This window comes from Plectropomus leopardus, chromosome 12 (assembly GCF_026936395.1).
Source record: "Plectropomus leopardus strain MGB_pleo_1.0 chromosome 12, ASM2693639v1, whole genome shotgun sequence".
Lineage (NCBI taxonomy): Eukaryota > Metazoa > Chordata > Actinopteri > Perciformes > Serranidae > Plectropomus > Plectropomus leopardus.
The window spans coordinates 32,659,561-32,674,349 of record NC_142187.1 but is presented as its reverse complement, the minus strand read 5'-3'; the positions used below and the strand labels follow the sequence as shown (position 1 = coordinate 32,674,349).

Sequence of the window (14,789 nt, the reverse complement as noted above, 5' to 3'; positions counted from 1 at the left end):
GGCTACATAAATTTGTTTGCTTTTAATGGTGCGTGCGTGCATTTTGATCATTTGACAAAACATGTTGAACACTGATTCATTGTGATGCGTCCGTAAAGCTGCCACACCAGCAATCTTATCCAGAGTGGAATGGATTTAGCATCCAGTTAAATGTCTGATGGAGCCAATTTGGTTGCGAGAAACACTTAGCAGAACAACAAAACACTTATCACAGTGTGGAGCTGCTTTCGGAGCGCTCGCTGACCTCTGACCTGTTGTCGTCAGCGTGACTGGACAAAATGAGGCTCAGTGAAAGGAAGGAAAGCTTTAAGGAAATGTAGGAAGACTTACAGGGTGTGTTATCAATAACCTGTGAGTGTTCTGCTGGTTTAAAAACACTTTTACGCTGCAGAGTTAACCCCTTGATACCCGTGCAAATTGGCTTGATTTTTAAGAAATGGCCCCAAAAAAGCAAGAAACGAGGAAAGTTGCAAGAAAATTACCTGAAAATAAGAAAAAAAACTCCAAAACTAAATAAACAAACAGAAAAAAACAACCAAGAAGATTCTGAAAGAAAGTCCTACAATTAGTTATTTTTGTTGCTTTTTTCTGTAACATAATTTGAAATATGTAAATAATTAGAGAATTATAAATAATTCAAAGTCCTATAGTTTTTAGGACCCCCCCCCTTTTAAAATCATAACTAATAATCCCCCAAGCTATTTTTCTGATAATTTCCTTGTAACCTGTTACCTATATTTTGCAATTTGTGGGACATTTCCTGCCCCATTGATGATTATGTTTTTTTCCGTGTTTTTGAAAGAAATCAAACCATTTTTCTTAGCTTTCAGAGGTCTAAATGTGATGTGAAAGGCATCTGAATGCAGCAAAGAAAACTGATCCAGGTGTTACAGGGTCTTGCTGCTGTAAGCTTGCTTGTACAATACAAAAAGTAGCTGTGCTGCTTTCACATTATGAGACTTGCCTGAAATGACGGTTTTTGTTTTGCTTATTCTGAAATAAACACCTTTTGAAAAAGCCATATTTCGCAAAACTGCAATGGAAACACTTTTTTGGCTTTTCTAGGTCATATGATGCTATGGCTATGTGCTTTTCGGTAGGAACTGGCTCCCTCTGGCATGATGCAATAGGCGCTACAAGAGCTGTTATTGCATCGCATAGCTCTTCAAAAGTTGAGCAGATCATCTGGAAGTTTTTAATCCACAATTCCTCTGTGAAATCATAGACTATCAGCTCCCAGAAATCCCTCATACAAATCCCAAATAGAAGGGGCTCGCCTTTCGCATAACACACCTGTGTTGCCTTTGATTGGAAATAAGATGGCTAGTGCAGTGGCTGTAATAGAAATAAATCTGCTAATGTTTTGTGCATCCATTGCCATGCTTCTGGGAATGTTATCTTGTAACATCACTCAGTGGAAACAGTCATCTCATAATTGTGTTTTTTATTGACATTTTGAATATATCGCTGAAGTTTTGTGCAAATCTGTAATGGAAACCCGCCTTTTAACTCAATGCAAAAATTTGCTTTGCAGTTGCTGTGAACACACACCAAGGTCAAATGTGAAAAAGAATACTCACCTTTTTATGCGGCCTCTTTATGCCACATTTCTGCTTCAGAAACAAACACTGACTTAATATGCAGCATTTTTCTGTTTGTGTGTTTTTGACTTTGCATCATCTCTGTATTCACAGCGTGTTTGCTGTTAATGCATTTGGTTTGGCTCTCTGCAGCTCCTTTCCGCTGTTTTGAATTTTCATATGTGTTTTTGAATTGGCATTGTTTCTCAAGATGCATTGCATGGAAATGTTTCGGGCCATTGTCAGACAATGTAGATAAATACAATGGAGACAAAATCACAAAAAACGACTCTGTGGGAATAATTAAGGACAAAAGGAGTCTCACTGCTGTAACGATATGGTGATAATCAAACAAAGTTTGTACTCTTAAAGATGCTTGAATGCTCAACTAAATTAAGTATTGATCTCCTCTGAGCTGGAAGCCTTGCAGAACAAATGTGCACGTGTAAAGGGAGGTGAAGAAGAGGAGGGGGTCGGCTGTCCCTCGTGTTTAGGTTTGCTTTCTTTTCCATTTTCCCTCGTTGACTTGATCCCTCTCTGTTGTCCACTACATCACCTCCTTGATGTCAGCTGAGCTGTAGGTGTGGAGGCTGGGAAAACGCTGAACAGGAATTTCCTTCTGGTGTAATTTCCCCCATAATCCATTTTGATGAGGTGACCAAAACATCAATGCCCCTGTCGCTTGAAAAGCCAGTGAGTGTAAATCTGGCCTGCTTTAATTCTGTTTTCATCTCATGTGACAAACACGAAAAATTGAATCTGATGCACAAGGTAAACCCTGAATGGATGTTCTTCTTAATCTAGCTTCAGTGTGCACACAACACATAACAAATGGTCTGGCTTGCTCAATTGCAGCACTTACTCACGCTCCCATCATCTCCTGCCTGCAGTTGTTGACTCCTCCAGCCCTGTGTGCTCATTTAAAAGAAACATCAGTAACAACATATGGGATTCAGGGAGAAAATACAATGCCTTAGATGTGCATAGGCTATATTTTATATTGTTAATTGCAGCAATTACTCACAACCACCCCCTACAGTATTGTGTAATATAGCGCCAAACACATGAAGTTACAAATTCAAAAAACAGACGGTTAAAAGTGATGTCTAACTTCCAGGATTTGTACAACATGAAAAGATGACTTCGTTAAATGTTTTCTGTCACATTTCTGCAACCTGCTCTCAATCAGTAGTTTCCATTCACTCTGGTTTTAAAGTGCCAGTGGAGGTTCCCCCGCACCCCCTGATAGAGGCCCACGCTAAGCTAGTCCTAAAACCCTAGAAATGTCCTAAAATCCAGAAACATCCAAAAAGTCCTAAAATTGTCCCTAAATCCAAGAATTTTCCTCAAATCTGAGAATTGTCCTTAAATCCGGAAAATGTCATAAATCCAAGAAATGTCCTATAATTCTAGAAATGTCCTAAAGTCCTAAAAATGTCCTAACATCTGGAAATGTCCTAAAATCTTTGAAATCACCTTACATCCTTGAAACATCCTAAAATCTAAGACATGCCCTAAAGTCTTAGAAATATCCTAAATCCAAGAGAGGTCCTTAAATCGTAGAAACATATATGGGGCTGTTGTGACTGGCCCCTGGCCTCCCGTCATTTTTCAAAACGACCCCCAAGCAAAGCAGGTTGAGTATCCCTGCGTTACGGTTTTCATATCCACTCTGGGACACTTCATCGTTTACTGAGAGACCTGAGGAAGAATCTGGCTCCTGTCCTCAGTCTCAACACTGTAGTGCTGAATAAATAAAAAGGCCATCAGCATGAGGAATGAGTTCCTCTGTCCACCTCTCTATCGTGTCCCTACAGGTCCTTATTATAACTAATCCTGTCAGTAGATGAAGACAATCTTTGTCGTGCTTGTTTTAATTGCACTGGGGCCACTTTTGTGTCTTCTGCCAAACGTACATCGATACCTATAAAATAAATGCAGGTCCACACGGGGAAGTTGTTTGTTGAGAGCAAAATGACAGAAAGGAATAAGAGAAAAGTAATGCAAACATTGATTCTGCATAATGCTTTTCAATCCCAAATTAAAGTGCTCTCACAATGAAGCACCTCTAAAATAATATGGTGCACAGTGAAGCACTAATGAGAAAAAATACAAAACAAGATGCCTGAGAATAAAAGGTTTAAAACTCTCACTTATGAATTAGTGATGAGCCACAGTGATGTAATTACATGTTATAGAAACATATGGGAAAGTGTCTGAAGTGGTCTACTGGGTGAGCTGAGTCTAATTTACAGATTTAGCGGGCTGCCACTGGTCAAAGCGTCGGTGTCTAATTTCTTGTTCTTAATAGTTCTAGGCTAAGTGAAATGGATGTGGGAAGTGAGGCTGTATTCCCTGAAAACACAAGATTGTTCACTAACTGACGGGTTTGTGAATAAAGGAGTCTGGAGACAGTTTTCCTGTCAGTCAGAAAAATCAGAAAGCTTTAAAGCTCCATTGATTTTAACCAAGGAGGTCATGTTTTCGGCCAGGTTTGTCTGTTTGTTTGTCAGCAGTATTGCGTAAAAACCACTGGCTTTTTTCATGAAACTTGGTGGAAGGGTGAAGCATGGGCCAGGAAAGAGCCCGTTACATTTTGGAGCAGATTTGAGTCACAGAGTGTTTACAAACATTATTTTTCACTTTACAATATGACAAATATAGTCTGGGCCAGTGTTGCACTGTAAACAGTTTAAATAATAGATGTAGCAACCGTGATGTTACTCAGTGGTTTGCGGACTGCCCTTCTGAAGCTCAAGTTCTGCATTTTGGCTGTCAGTCAGTCGGTTTTGAAATTGAAATTGTCAATATAAAATACGCCTAATGAAAACACGGCAATTAAAAATAAACTCATCCTGAAGTTTGAAATCCACAATTCCTCTGTGAGATCATCGACCATCACCTCCCAGATTTCCCCCATAGGTGGCAGCTCCCACGTAAAAGGGGCTCACCTTTCCATTATCGCTCCATAACACGCCTACGTCTCCTTTGTTTGGAGACAATGACGGCTAGTGTGGTGGCTGCAATAAGAATAAACCTGCTAATGCTTTGAACATACATCACCATGCTTCTTGGAATTGCAAGAGACGTCACATAACATCACTCAGTGGAAGCATCTTGCAATTGTGTTTTATCGACATTTCAAAAATATTGCTATAACTTTTTTACACGTCCTGCAGACAGAGAGCAACATTAGCCTTAATTTGCAGTCATGTTTTAGATGAACTAAAGAATGTCAGTCCGGTATTAACTCTCCTTTTATCTCTGTTTTGGTCTTCACTACCATCTTCAGCTGCTAAATGCTCTACTTTGTCCATCACATAGCTGCTCACAGTCTGTTGCTTGGCTCCGGGCAGGAAGCCTAGTGCTAAAAGGCTCTACAGTGCTGAGGGGAACTGCAGTTAAGCGATGACTCCCACTTTTCCACTGTTAATTCACTTTGTAATCAACGTTTCTTATTGAGAAGGAGTGCCTGAATGTGCCGTTAGTTTCTATCACTGTAGAGAAGAAGGATGCCACCCATACCGCCCACGTCTTTTTATAAGCCTACATGGATGCGCTGCACCTAAAGTGGTTTAAAGTAACATGCACAAGCACTGCTTAATTGTCTTTAATTACAGTAACAGGAGTTGGAGGCTGAGAATTTAAAGATGTGGGGAAATGTTAAATGGAGGAAACTGCCTGTATTCTCTGTTTGTAAAGCATATGAACATAGAGCTAAATAGATACCTCTCCAGTATCTATCCAGTCACTGTTATTCCAGTGGGGATACTGCCACAATAAGTATTTGTTTTGTTTTTTCAAGACATTGCTGCTTTTCCCTGCCAAGATACTTGCATGAAAGCAGTGTTTTATTTTTGCCAAGACAGAGACCAATCCACTCAATAATATTTGCTACATAACATAAATGTAACATATCAGTTGAAAATGTGAATATGACTGGACGAGGCTCTTTCTCTGCATGCTTCATTATCATGTTTCTGTTCCAAACAGTCTGTCAAGTACAGTAAGTAAAGTGTGAGTCAGATTGGTACAAACACATATTTGGTTAAAATGGACAGTAATTGTAGTGATAAAGGAAATCTGGGACAATGAGCCCTGAAGAGGTAATTCATAGTAAATTATAATGCAGTTAATTTGATTTTATTACACATGTGCCACATGCTTTATGGCCATGCATAGACAGACATGGACTAACACATATGCCAATAAACAATTCAATTACGTAATTTAGATGATTTATTAACAGCTGTCTCTCACTGTGATTTATTTTTCTTCTGATGACTGAAATTGAAGTCTATTAGCTGGTAAGCAGTGCATCATGCGTAATCACTTGCACTGTATGTATTGCCTGGATGAACAGAGCTGCTAGTGTGGAAAAGATGTTCTCACCATTGGTTCTATAGAAACAAGGTTTGGATAAGCTGAATGTATAGGTTTGCTTAAATGTGCATGAGAAAATGTCAGCAAATCAGTTTAGTCATTTCATTATGGGGTCGTTTTATTCGCCATAATTGGCCGGTTTTGTTTTAATCAGCAAAGTTACAGTTGACAGAGCTCCTGAAGACACACAGGAAGATCCCCACACTGTGTTAGAGTCTGAAGCACCTTTTTTTTCCACCTAATTTACAGACGATAATTAATTACGGCGAAAACAACTGAACCAATATTAAGCAAAAAAATAGGGCGCTGCAAGTCCGTCCCCCACCACCCCACCCTCCATTCTCCCCTTTTACGGGTGACACTCGGATCACTGCTCACACAGCCGAGAAGAAAAAGAAGTGCTTCTTCCACCTCATTTAATGATTGCTGTAGTTACACAATATCACCTTTGACCCCTTCTTTATTTAACGTACCATGCTTCTCTCTCTTTTTTGATATATTACCTCTAATCACAGCAGCTAATAGAAGCCATACATCTTTATTCTTTCTATGCCGGCTTTTTTTCTATGTCAGCAGCAGAATAGATAGAAAAGCTTACTGGAAGCAAAATCTTATTTGCCTGGTTGCATGAATTCAGCTTACGTGCCAAAATCTCTTTTGTGGCAAACTCATGTATAAGGGAAAGATTGATTAAGTGTCCCTAATTAATTCAACCTGCTTCTTAACTGATTATGTTGGATGTTTAATCACATGTGAATGCATGGCTCGCTTAACAATCAATGGTTTCTTGTGGCAGGATGTGATTAAGCGATCTGGACGCTGTTGTGGCGACAATGTGCGAGAAAAGCTGTATTTTTTATTGTGATGACGACTTATGGACTTACCTTTGGACTGGCAGAAGTAGAGAAAGCAGCACATTACCTCTGCCCTCTCTCTGTAGCATTGTTTGCAGGTCGTGTACCCTCACACGCAGCAGTTTGACTATCGCAGTCCGCTACTTGTGCTCTCCTCATTGGTGAGTATTGGTGTGGAAGGGCGAGTGCTTTCTAACTAATGGGTTGTGGCCTACAACCTGGCAGTGATGAATGGTGCTGTAGGTCCTCGCTGTGGTTTTAGGATTATCACGCCGTAGTTGGAGGATTGGAGGTCTAAAGTGAGCAGAGCTACATCTGACCATGTGCTCAGCCGGTGAACTCTGTGTAGTCCTGAAGGTTTTTTTTTCCTCAGCGCTGTGTGATGTGCTGGGCAAACAAGCTGGGTTATCTTCACATGACTGGGAGCAGAATTGCTGCTCCGTGTCAGCTGGAGGCAGTTTTGTTATTTTGCAGCCTCAGGGCATGTTGCAGTGCCAGATGTGAATGATCTAGGTATTATCTAACATAACTTTTAAGTGTGTATGAATTGGTAAGACAAGAGGAGCCAAACTGGTATTTTAGAGTGACCTGGTGCTGTGTTTCCAGGAGCTTTTTCGGCAACAAATGTGGGTGTTATATGACAACCTGTTGCTGTGTTTTCAGCAGTGTATTGTATTTACCTGACACTGTGTTACCAGAGACTTACTTAGGTGCCAAACATGGGTGTTATGTAGCAACTTGTCACTGTTGTCAGTATTTTTTTAGGCATCAAATATTGGTGTTTTGTAGCAACCTGTCACTGTGTTACTAGCTGCTTTTTAGGCAGCAAATGTAGGAGGTTTTGTAGCTGTAGCGATGTTTCCACAAATACACCAAATATGAGTGTTTTTTTTTTTAGTGACTCATCACTGTGTTTCCAGTGGCTTTTTAGGCACCAAATGTGGGTGTTTTGTAGCAACATGTCACTGTATTTACAGCAGCTTTTTAGGCACTAAATGAGTGTTATGTGGCAACCTGTCGCTGTGTTTTCAGCTCCCTTTAGGCACCAAATGTTGGTGTTTTGTAGCGACCTGTCACTTTGTTTCCAGTGGGTTTTTTTGCACCGTTGATATTTTGTAGCATTTTTTAGGCACCAAATATGGGTGTTTTGCAGCGACCTGTCACTGTATTTCCAATGACCTTTTAGGCCAAATGTGAGTGTTTAGTAGCAACCTGCCACAGTCTTTCCTGCAGAGATAGTGGCATTTCCTGCTAGGATAGTGGCATGAAGCGGTTGTTTTGTACCCACCTTGTGCTGGGCAAACAAACCGGGTTTGTCTTCACATGACAGGGAGCAGGATTGCTGCTCTATGTCAGCTGGAGGTAGTTTCAGTATCATCGAGGCTCAGGGCGTGTTACGATGCCAGATGTGACTGATCTAGGTGTTACCTAACATAACTTTAAGTGCATATGAATTGGTTAGACAAGAGGAGTATTTTACAGTCGAGGGCTGAACAGAGTGCAGGTCACAGGGTGACTGCGTGTCTCTGCCAAGATCCCTTCCTGCCAGTGGCAGAAGCCTTTTGTCCACTGCCAAAGAGTCACGATGCGGATAACCTTGCTCCGTCTTGTCTTTCTGTTTGGGCTCATTATCCTGACCCGTCTGTCACAGGATTTGTAACCTTAAGCAGTCCAATTAGAGAAGCGGTCTTCTGTTGCATTTCTCATAAACTTTTATCCTGCACAACTTCTTACACTTTGCTCCAGGGAGAAGTAGAAATGGGTTTCATAGATACCAAGGAAATAAATGTCATGCAAGGGCTTTCCTTAGAGGCATTAGATTAAATGCTGACATACTGTGTATGCTAAGACTTAATGACCCTTTCCAACCACGGGAACTTTTCCAGAAAGCCAGGAACCTTTTTAGAGATTCAGGTGCTGAATTTATCAGCATTTGGAGCCCATTAATCAGGTTCTATGTTTTGTACCTGGGCCATAGTCCCTGCCCCAAGCAAGTTTCAGTCCCTAAAGTAACTTTCCAATGACTCAAGAGCTGAGTTTGTAATGCTGATCATTGCTGAGCAGTCAGGCAGGCCTAATTCCAGCTTCACTTTGTGTACACACTGCAGAGCTAGGACTGACTGACACAAGTGTAGATGTAAGCACTTTTGGTTGTTATTACGTCTTTTTGGACCTGGGTGAGAATAGTTACACTGCAGCTATTTGCCTATTTCTGTTTGGAAGCAGTTGGGCAAATAGGTCATGGTTGGGGCTAATACTAATTAATAACTAATTTTCTGTGTTCACTGAGATTAAAGTGATACATTTATGAGAAAAAAACAGTCCAAAAATGTACTGCCAGAAAGAAGTAGTATAAAGAGCATAGTAGTATAAAAAGTAATAGAAAGTATATAAAAAGAAAGTTATAGTATAAAGAGTGACACAGTCCATGGAGGAAGCAACGCCTCGTCTTCACAGTTTTATTTTGCGTCTGTTTTACCCACAGACTGTAAAAACGATGGACCAAGCTACTGTGATATGTTTGTGGGTGGCTGTTTTAAAGCCTTGAGTTTGACATTTTGGCCAACGCTGACTTGTTTTTTTTGTTGTTGTTGTTTTCTGGTGCTGTGTCTGCGATTTTTGTAGCCTTCTCTTGGATGCATGCTGACTGCGAACTGGCACCTACCCGCTTCCTTTTTTATAAAGTCCCGGCCTCACCTGCATGCTGTGCTCATGAATGTCCCAAACAAAGCAAAATGAGAATGAAATAAGAAAAAACAGACAAAGGGCAAATTAACTGCAGATAAATACACCACTACACACTTCTATTGGGTCATGAGTGATGATTAAGAGGGATTACTTTTGTATAAGACAATACATTTTTTTAAAGAAAATCCTGCATTGTGTACCTTTAAGTAGTTCGAGCCTTTTATTTTCTCACCATTCCTATGATTTATTATGCCCCAAACAGTATGTGTATCCCTAATAGTGCTGTTTTTTGTAAATTTCCCCTCCAAAATGACACGAGTCATTTCATGTCATTAATATTATACACTGTATTCAAATAGGTTGGAACACAGCAGGCCTGCTCATTACTCAGACTTACTTTGAGAGTTTTTTGTTGTTTTATTTATTTATTTTTTGCCAGACACAGTTGGCACTAAAATGATTCAGTTGGTGATATTTTTAATTCACAGCCAGATGTGATTTGTTTCCTAGGAACCGGTGACAGCCCCATGCAGATGAAGCTATTTTTGCTCAGTGAGAACACAGCAGCTCAGAGCAGCAGACACTGTTACCTGCTCCGTCTAATATCTACTTTAATCAGGAGGTGACTAAGGCTGCATGTTCATCCTGTCCACAGAGGCGGCCTCAACGCATTCTCATAAAGAACTACTGACTTAAAGAAAATCGTTAATAAACGTGACTCGGGGCAAAGTCGTCACCCTTTTAATGACCTCCTCATATCACAGGTAGCCAGGCATAGTATACTGCATCATTACCCTCTGAATTGATTTGTGTCATTGCCCTTGAATGGATTTGTTGGAAATTGTAAAATTGTCTCTTTTTTTATGAAGCACATGGTAGCTGTATACAATACAGAGAATGATTTATAAGCAGGTTAAACCTGAGATGAAGACATGGACAAGGTTTTATTCATGTGGCTTTTATCAGGATGCTGGCGCACATCAGGACGGAGGACAAAACTGTATAAACATCGGCTTATCTGTGACAAAAGAATGGACAAGAAATGATGTGGCCCGCTAATTTTCATCCGTGTTCGGCTGATGGTTAAAAAAAAAAAAAGACAAAATGTGACATCAGAAGTGTCACCTGGAAAAAGAATGATGATGGAGATTTCAGAGAAATGATACGAAGATGAAGACTTTCTCCTCTACCATCTCCCTGAAAGGTGCAGCGCTCTCCAGGACCCCAAAGTGGTCCGCAATGTTAACAAAAAAACACATTTAAGACTTTTTTCTATCTCACAGCTTGATGTCCAGCGGTCTGATGGTGATGTTCCGGTCCAGTGTCCTGAATTTAAGAGAGCCAGGCAGTGTGTTGAGAACCCAGGGGGTTCTCTGACATGTTGTGTAAGTAGCCAGGCCCTTTGATGGATGACTCTTATTTTCTTGTCAAGCTCAGACTACTTTTATGTTTATCTTGATATCTTCTTGATGGGCTTTCATTTATCCAGTACCGAGCGGACGGGACGGGAAGGAAGGGTGGGAGAAGGAGGGAGTCAATCAAAGAGAGACAAGCAGAGCCAGGTGGACAACGGGGAGGACGGACATATGAGACGCAGCAGAGGGAGATTAAACTGGTAGGTCTCAATCAGCGCTGTTGCAATTTTTGTGCCGAAACCTGCAACAAACATGCAAACACAAAAACAGAGATAGTCAACGTGCTTTGTTTGGGGGCCACTTTTGTCAAATGACAGGAGGCCAGTAGCCAATCACAGCAGCTCCAAACATTTCTTGGATTTCAGGATGATTCTTGGATTTAAGCACAAGTTTTGGATCTAGGGTGTTTCTCGGATTTTAGGGTGTATTTTAGGATGTGTTTGCAGGATTTTAAGACATTTCTCAGATTTTAGGTAGTTAACAGGATTTTAGGACATTTGTAGGATTTTGGGATTTTCCACAGTTTTAGGACATTTCTAGGTTTTCAAGATGTTTCTAAGATTTAAGGAAGTTTCTAGGATTTTTGCACACTTCTAGGATTTCAAGACATTTCTGGGATTTTCGGACATTTCTGGGATTTTAGCTCGCTTTAAGGATGTAGGAGGTTTCTCGGGTTTTAGGGCACTTCCAGGATTTTAGGACATTTTGTTGCTGTTTTATGCACTCTGGCACATTATGTACACTAAAAGTGCACAAACAATTCCCAGTAGGAATCACTTTAATTTTACTATGAATTATAAACTGGTTGGGGGGGCTACCTGGCATTCAGTCAGGGGCCAGATTTGGCTCACTGGTCATAAATTGAGTATCACTTCACTAAAAAACTCAAAGTCTCACCAGCTGCCAGATTTGTAATTCATTCTCTTGACCTTCATTTAACTCGCACAGCATCTCATTCACCTTGGTAGTTGGAGGCCCTGCAGGCCAGAGATCGAGTGTGGTTCGCGCTTTCCCTCCGTGTAGTCATTACGGCTCCATGTTTGGGCTGCACGCACAGTCGGAGGAGCTCTCATTTTCTTCAAGTAATTCTACGGTATTCATTCGGGCCCTGTGGTTGTTACTTACTTGATGAGCAGCACTCTTCCACAACACTCAGGGGAAATTTAACCACCTCACATTGATTTTCAAGGCCTTCCATCAACTGACCTTAAAAATAACTTGAGCCTCCTCGCGAGCGCTGCCTAAAACACAGAGTGTCTTTTCTCACCGCCCCGCTGTCTGTCAGAGACAAACTGGCACACATACTCAGCGTGAGGACCTTTGAACCAAAAACTGAAAAAAAAAACGGAAAAAAAGGAAAATAGACAATAAGCAACTTGGTGGAAAATGTTCCACAAATTGCAAGAAAATTATCATTTAAAAAAACTATGGGAAAAATATCAGGGGAAAAAAGTAAGGGAAAAGCAATATTTATCATAAAAATCTGTTAATCAGAATTATTATAATATTTACGCACTTAATCCAAGTTTTATTTGCATTGTTTTTTGTTCTTACTTTACTTAGCCGTATTTACTAAATTTTGTGAAGCTGTTGTAACTTAAAAATGACAAGTGGAATTCCTTTGTTCTTTTTAAGTGTTAACAACTTCAGTAAACCAGGTTAGTTGGACTTAACCCTTTGAGACCTCAGCACATTTGCCTGGTTTCTTTCACTAACATGGGAAGAGAGCGACAAGCAACTTAACAAAGAATCCCCCCAGAATAAGCAAGAAATTAGTAAAAAGTTACTTGAAAATTAACCTAAAATAAGCAACAAAAAGGTAAAAAAACAAAACAAAACAAAACAAGAAAATTACCTAAAGAAATTTCTTCTGTGATATAATGTTAAATACGTAATTAGCAGAATTATGAATATAGTTTTCTGAACTTTTTTTATTGGAAATTTTGATCATTTCCAATACTTTCCTTCACCTTTTACTTATTATTATCTTTATTTATTTTATTGTATTTTTGCCATTTGTGGGATATTTCTTGCTAAGTTGCTCATCATGTTTTTTTCTTGTGTTTCTGAAAGAAATCAAACCTATTTTCTCTGGTTTCAGAGTCTTAATGCAGCACAAACAAAGCTTATAAAGATAACTTACCAATATGACTGACTAGTTTGCAACCAGCAGAATACAAATATGTAGCGCATTAAACTTGCTTTACTGAAGTTTCTAAAACTAAACTAAGAAAGGTTGATTTATTTCAACTTTTCATTTTTTAAGTTGCAAAAACTTCACAAAATTAAGTAAGACAATTAGATATAAAGTAAATAAATTAAGATTTATAGTTTGATTCACTTACGTTTTTCAAGGCAGTTGGATTTTTTAAAAGTAAAATTTACTTGTGCATTTGTCATGACAAATAAAGACAGAACAAGATTATTTCCCCAGATAAATTTAAAGTCAAAATGTCACTGGCAGCATTTATATCTCATCTGAGAAAAAGAGTAGAAAGAAAATTTGAGATCTGCTTCAGGGCTTGCTACAGTGTGACTCTTTCTTTTGGTCTCCATAAAATAATATTGAAAAGCTAAATATAAGAGTACAGTGGTGCACAGCAGTAGGAGGCTTTATCCTCACACCGATTTTAGCAACTGTCCTCAACTGTACCGTGTATAGAGTCAATGACTCATGACGGCTCTCTTGTCACCCCGAATAAACGGCAAACGATGCAATCATCAAACACTCGAGCACATTAATATTACACTGGAATAACCACATAAACAAAATTCACGCTTTATAGGATTATTGGTTTTCTGCTGAGCTCAGCTGCTGCTGCTCGAATCCACATGTGACGCCAATCTGGCGTCACATTGTTCAGTCAGCTTTTACATGATGATTTCTACCTTTTATATTTATTTTCAGTTTTTAAAACACAGTAGTGAATTGCGGTGGATTGTCTATCCACTTAACAGTCTCACAGTGCCAGGGGAATACTGTACATGCTTTATACTCCATCTGTTAACACCAGTGATTGAACGTTCTTAGGCCATGGAAATAAAATAATTGAGTTCTTAATTTGAGTGGTGGTCACCTTTAATATTCAGAAAAACATCTTTTAATTGAACTCGATGTGCGTCTTCAGTTGTTAGTTATCTGTCAAAGGACACTTGTCTCTGTCTTCACATGCTATGCCTCCAGAACTCAAGAAATAATATTGGGAAAAAAGCTAGACAGCGTCTTTGTGTTCTTTCATTTATCAAAGATTGATGACCGTCTACAGAGACGCAGAGGGATGTCCCCTCTATTGGACCAAATAAAATGTCTGTCAATGTTTGGTAGCTGTTGAAACTGTTGTATAGACCTCAAGAGCCAAAGGTGAAGTAAAAGAAAGTAAACTGAGCACTATTTATTCTTTAATGTGTAGACACTTACAAAACATTACATTATAGACTTGTACACTGCAAAAAATGTCTGTAAAATTAACAGTGAGGTGCTGTAAAATCATGACATCATAAAACTGTAAATAGAAAAACAATGAAACTGTGTTCAGTTTACAGTAATATTTAGTGAAGCACAGAACCAAACAAAGCTGTTGCAGTAAGAATATGCTGAAATAATATTTCTTTGAAGAATTTACAGATAACCAGTACTTTTTTGTTTTTTACAGAAAGAAAGGATGCTAGATTTTACAAATTCATATGTGTATGCGTTACAGATAAATATGTAGCCTACAAATAGACTTTAGAATGGATTTTAAAACATCTGAGTGTTACAATTTAACGCTTATTAAAATGTCTTTGGCATAAATATTAGGACGTTGTAAAAAATATATATGTTTTACCTAACAATAAGAGCTAATTAAAATTAAAAGACGAATAATTTT

General features: G+C 39.2%; 1 long non-coding RNA gene across 1 annotated transcript in view; it reads left to right on the top strand.

The window, feature by feature from the left end:
* Window positions 1-14,789, top strand: part of LOC148188134 (uncharacterized) — a 38,943-nt gene that overhangs the window by 10,967 nt on the left and 13,187 nt on the right. Inside the window, exons 2-3 of the long non-coding RNA XR_015778216.1 lie at window positions 10,789-10,890; window positions 10,995-11,120. This is a non-coding gene — a long non-coding RNA (uncharacterized LOC148188134). The remainder of the gene's footprint in view (window positions 1-10,788; window positions 10,891-10,994; window positions 11,121-14,789) is intronic.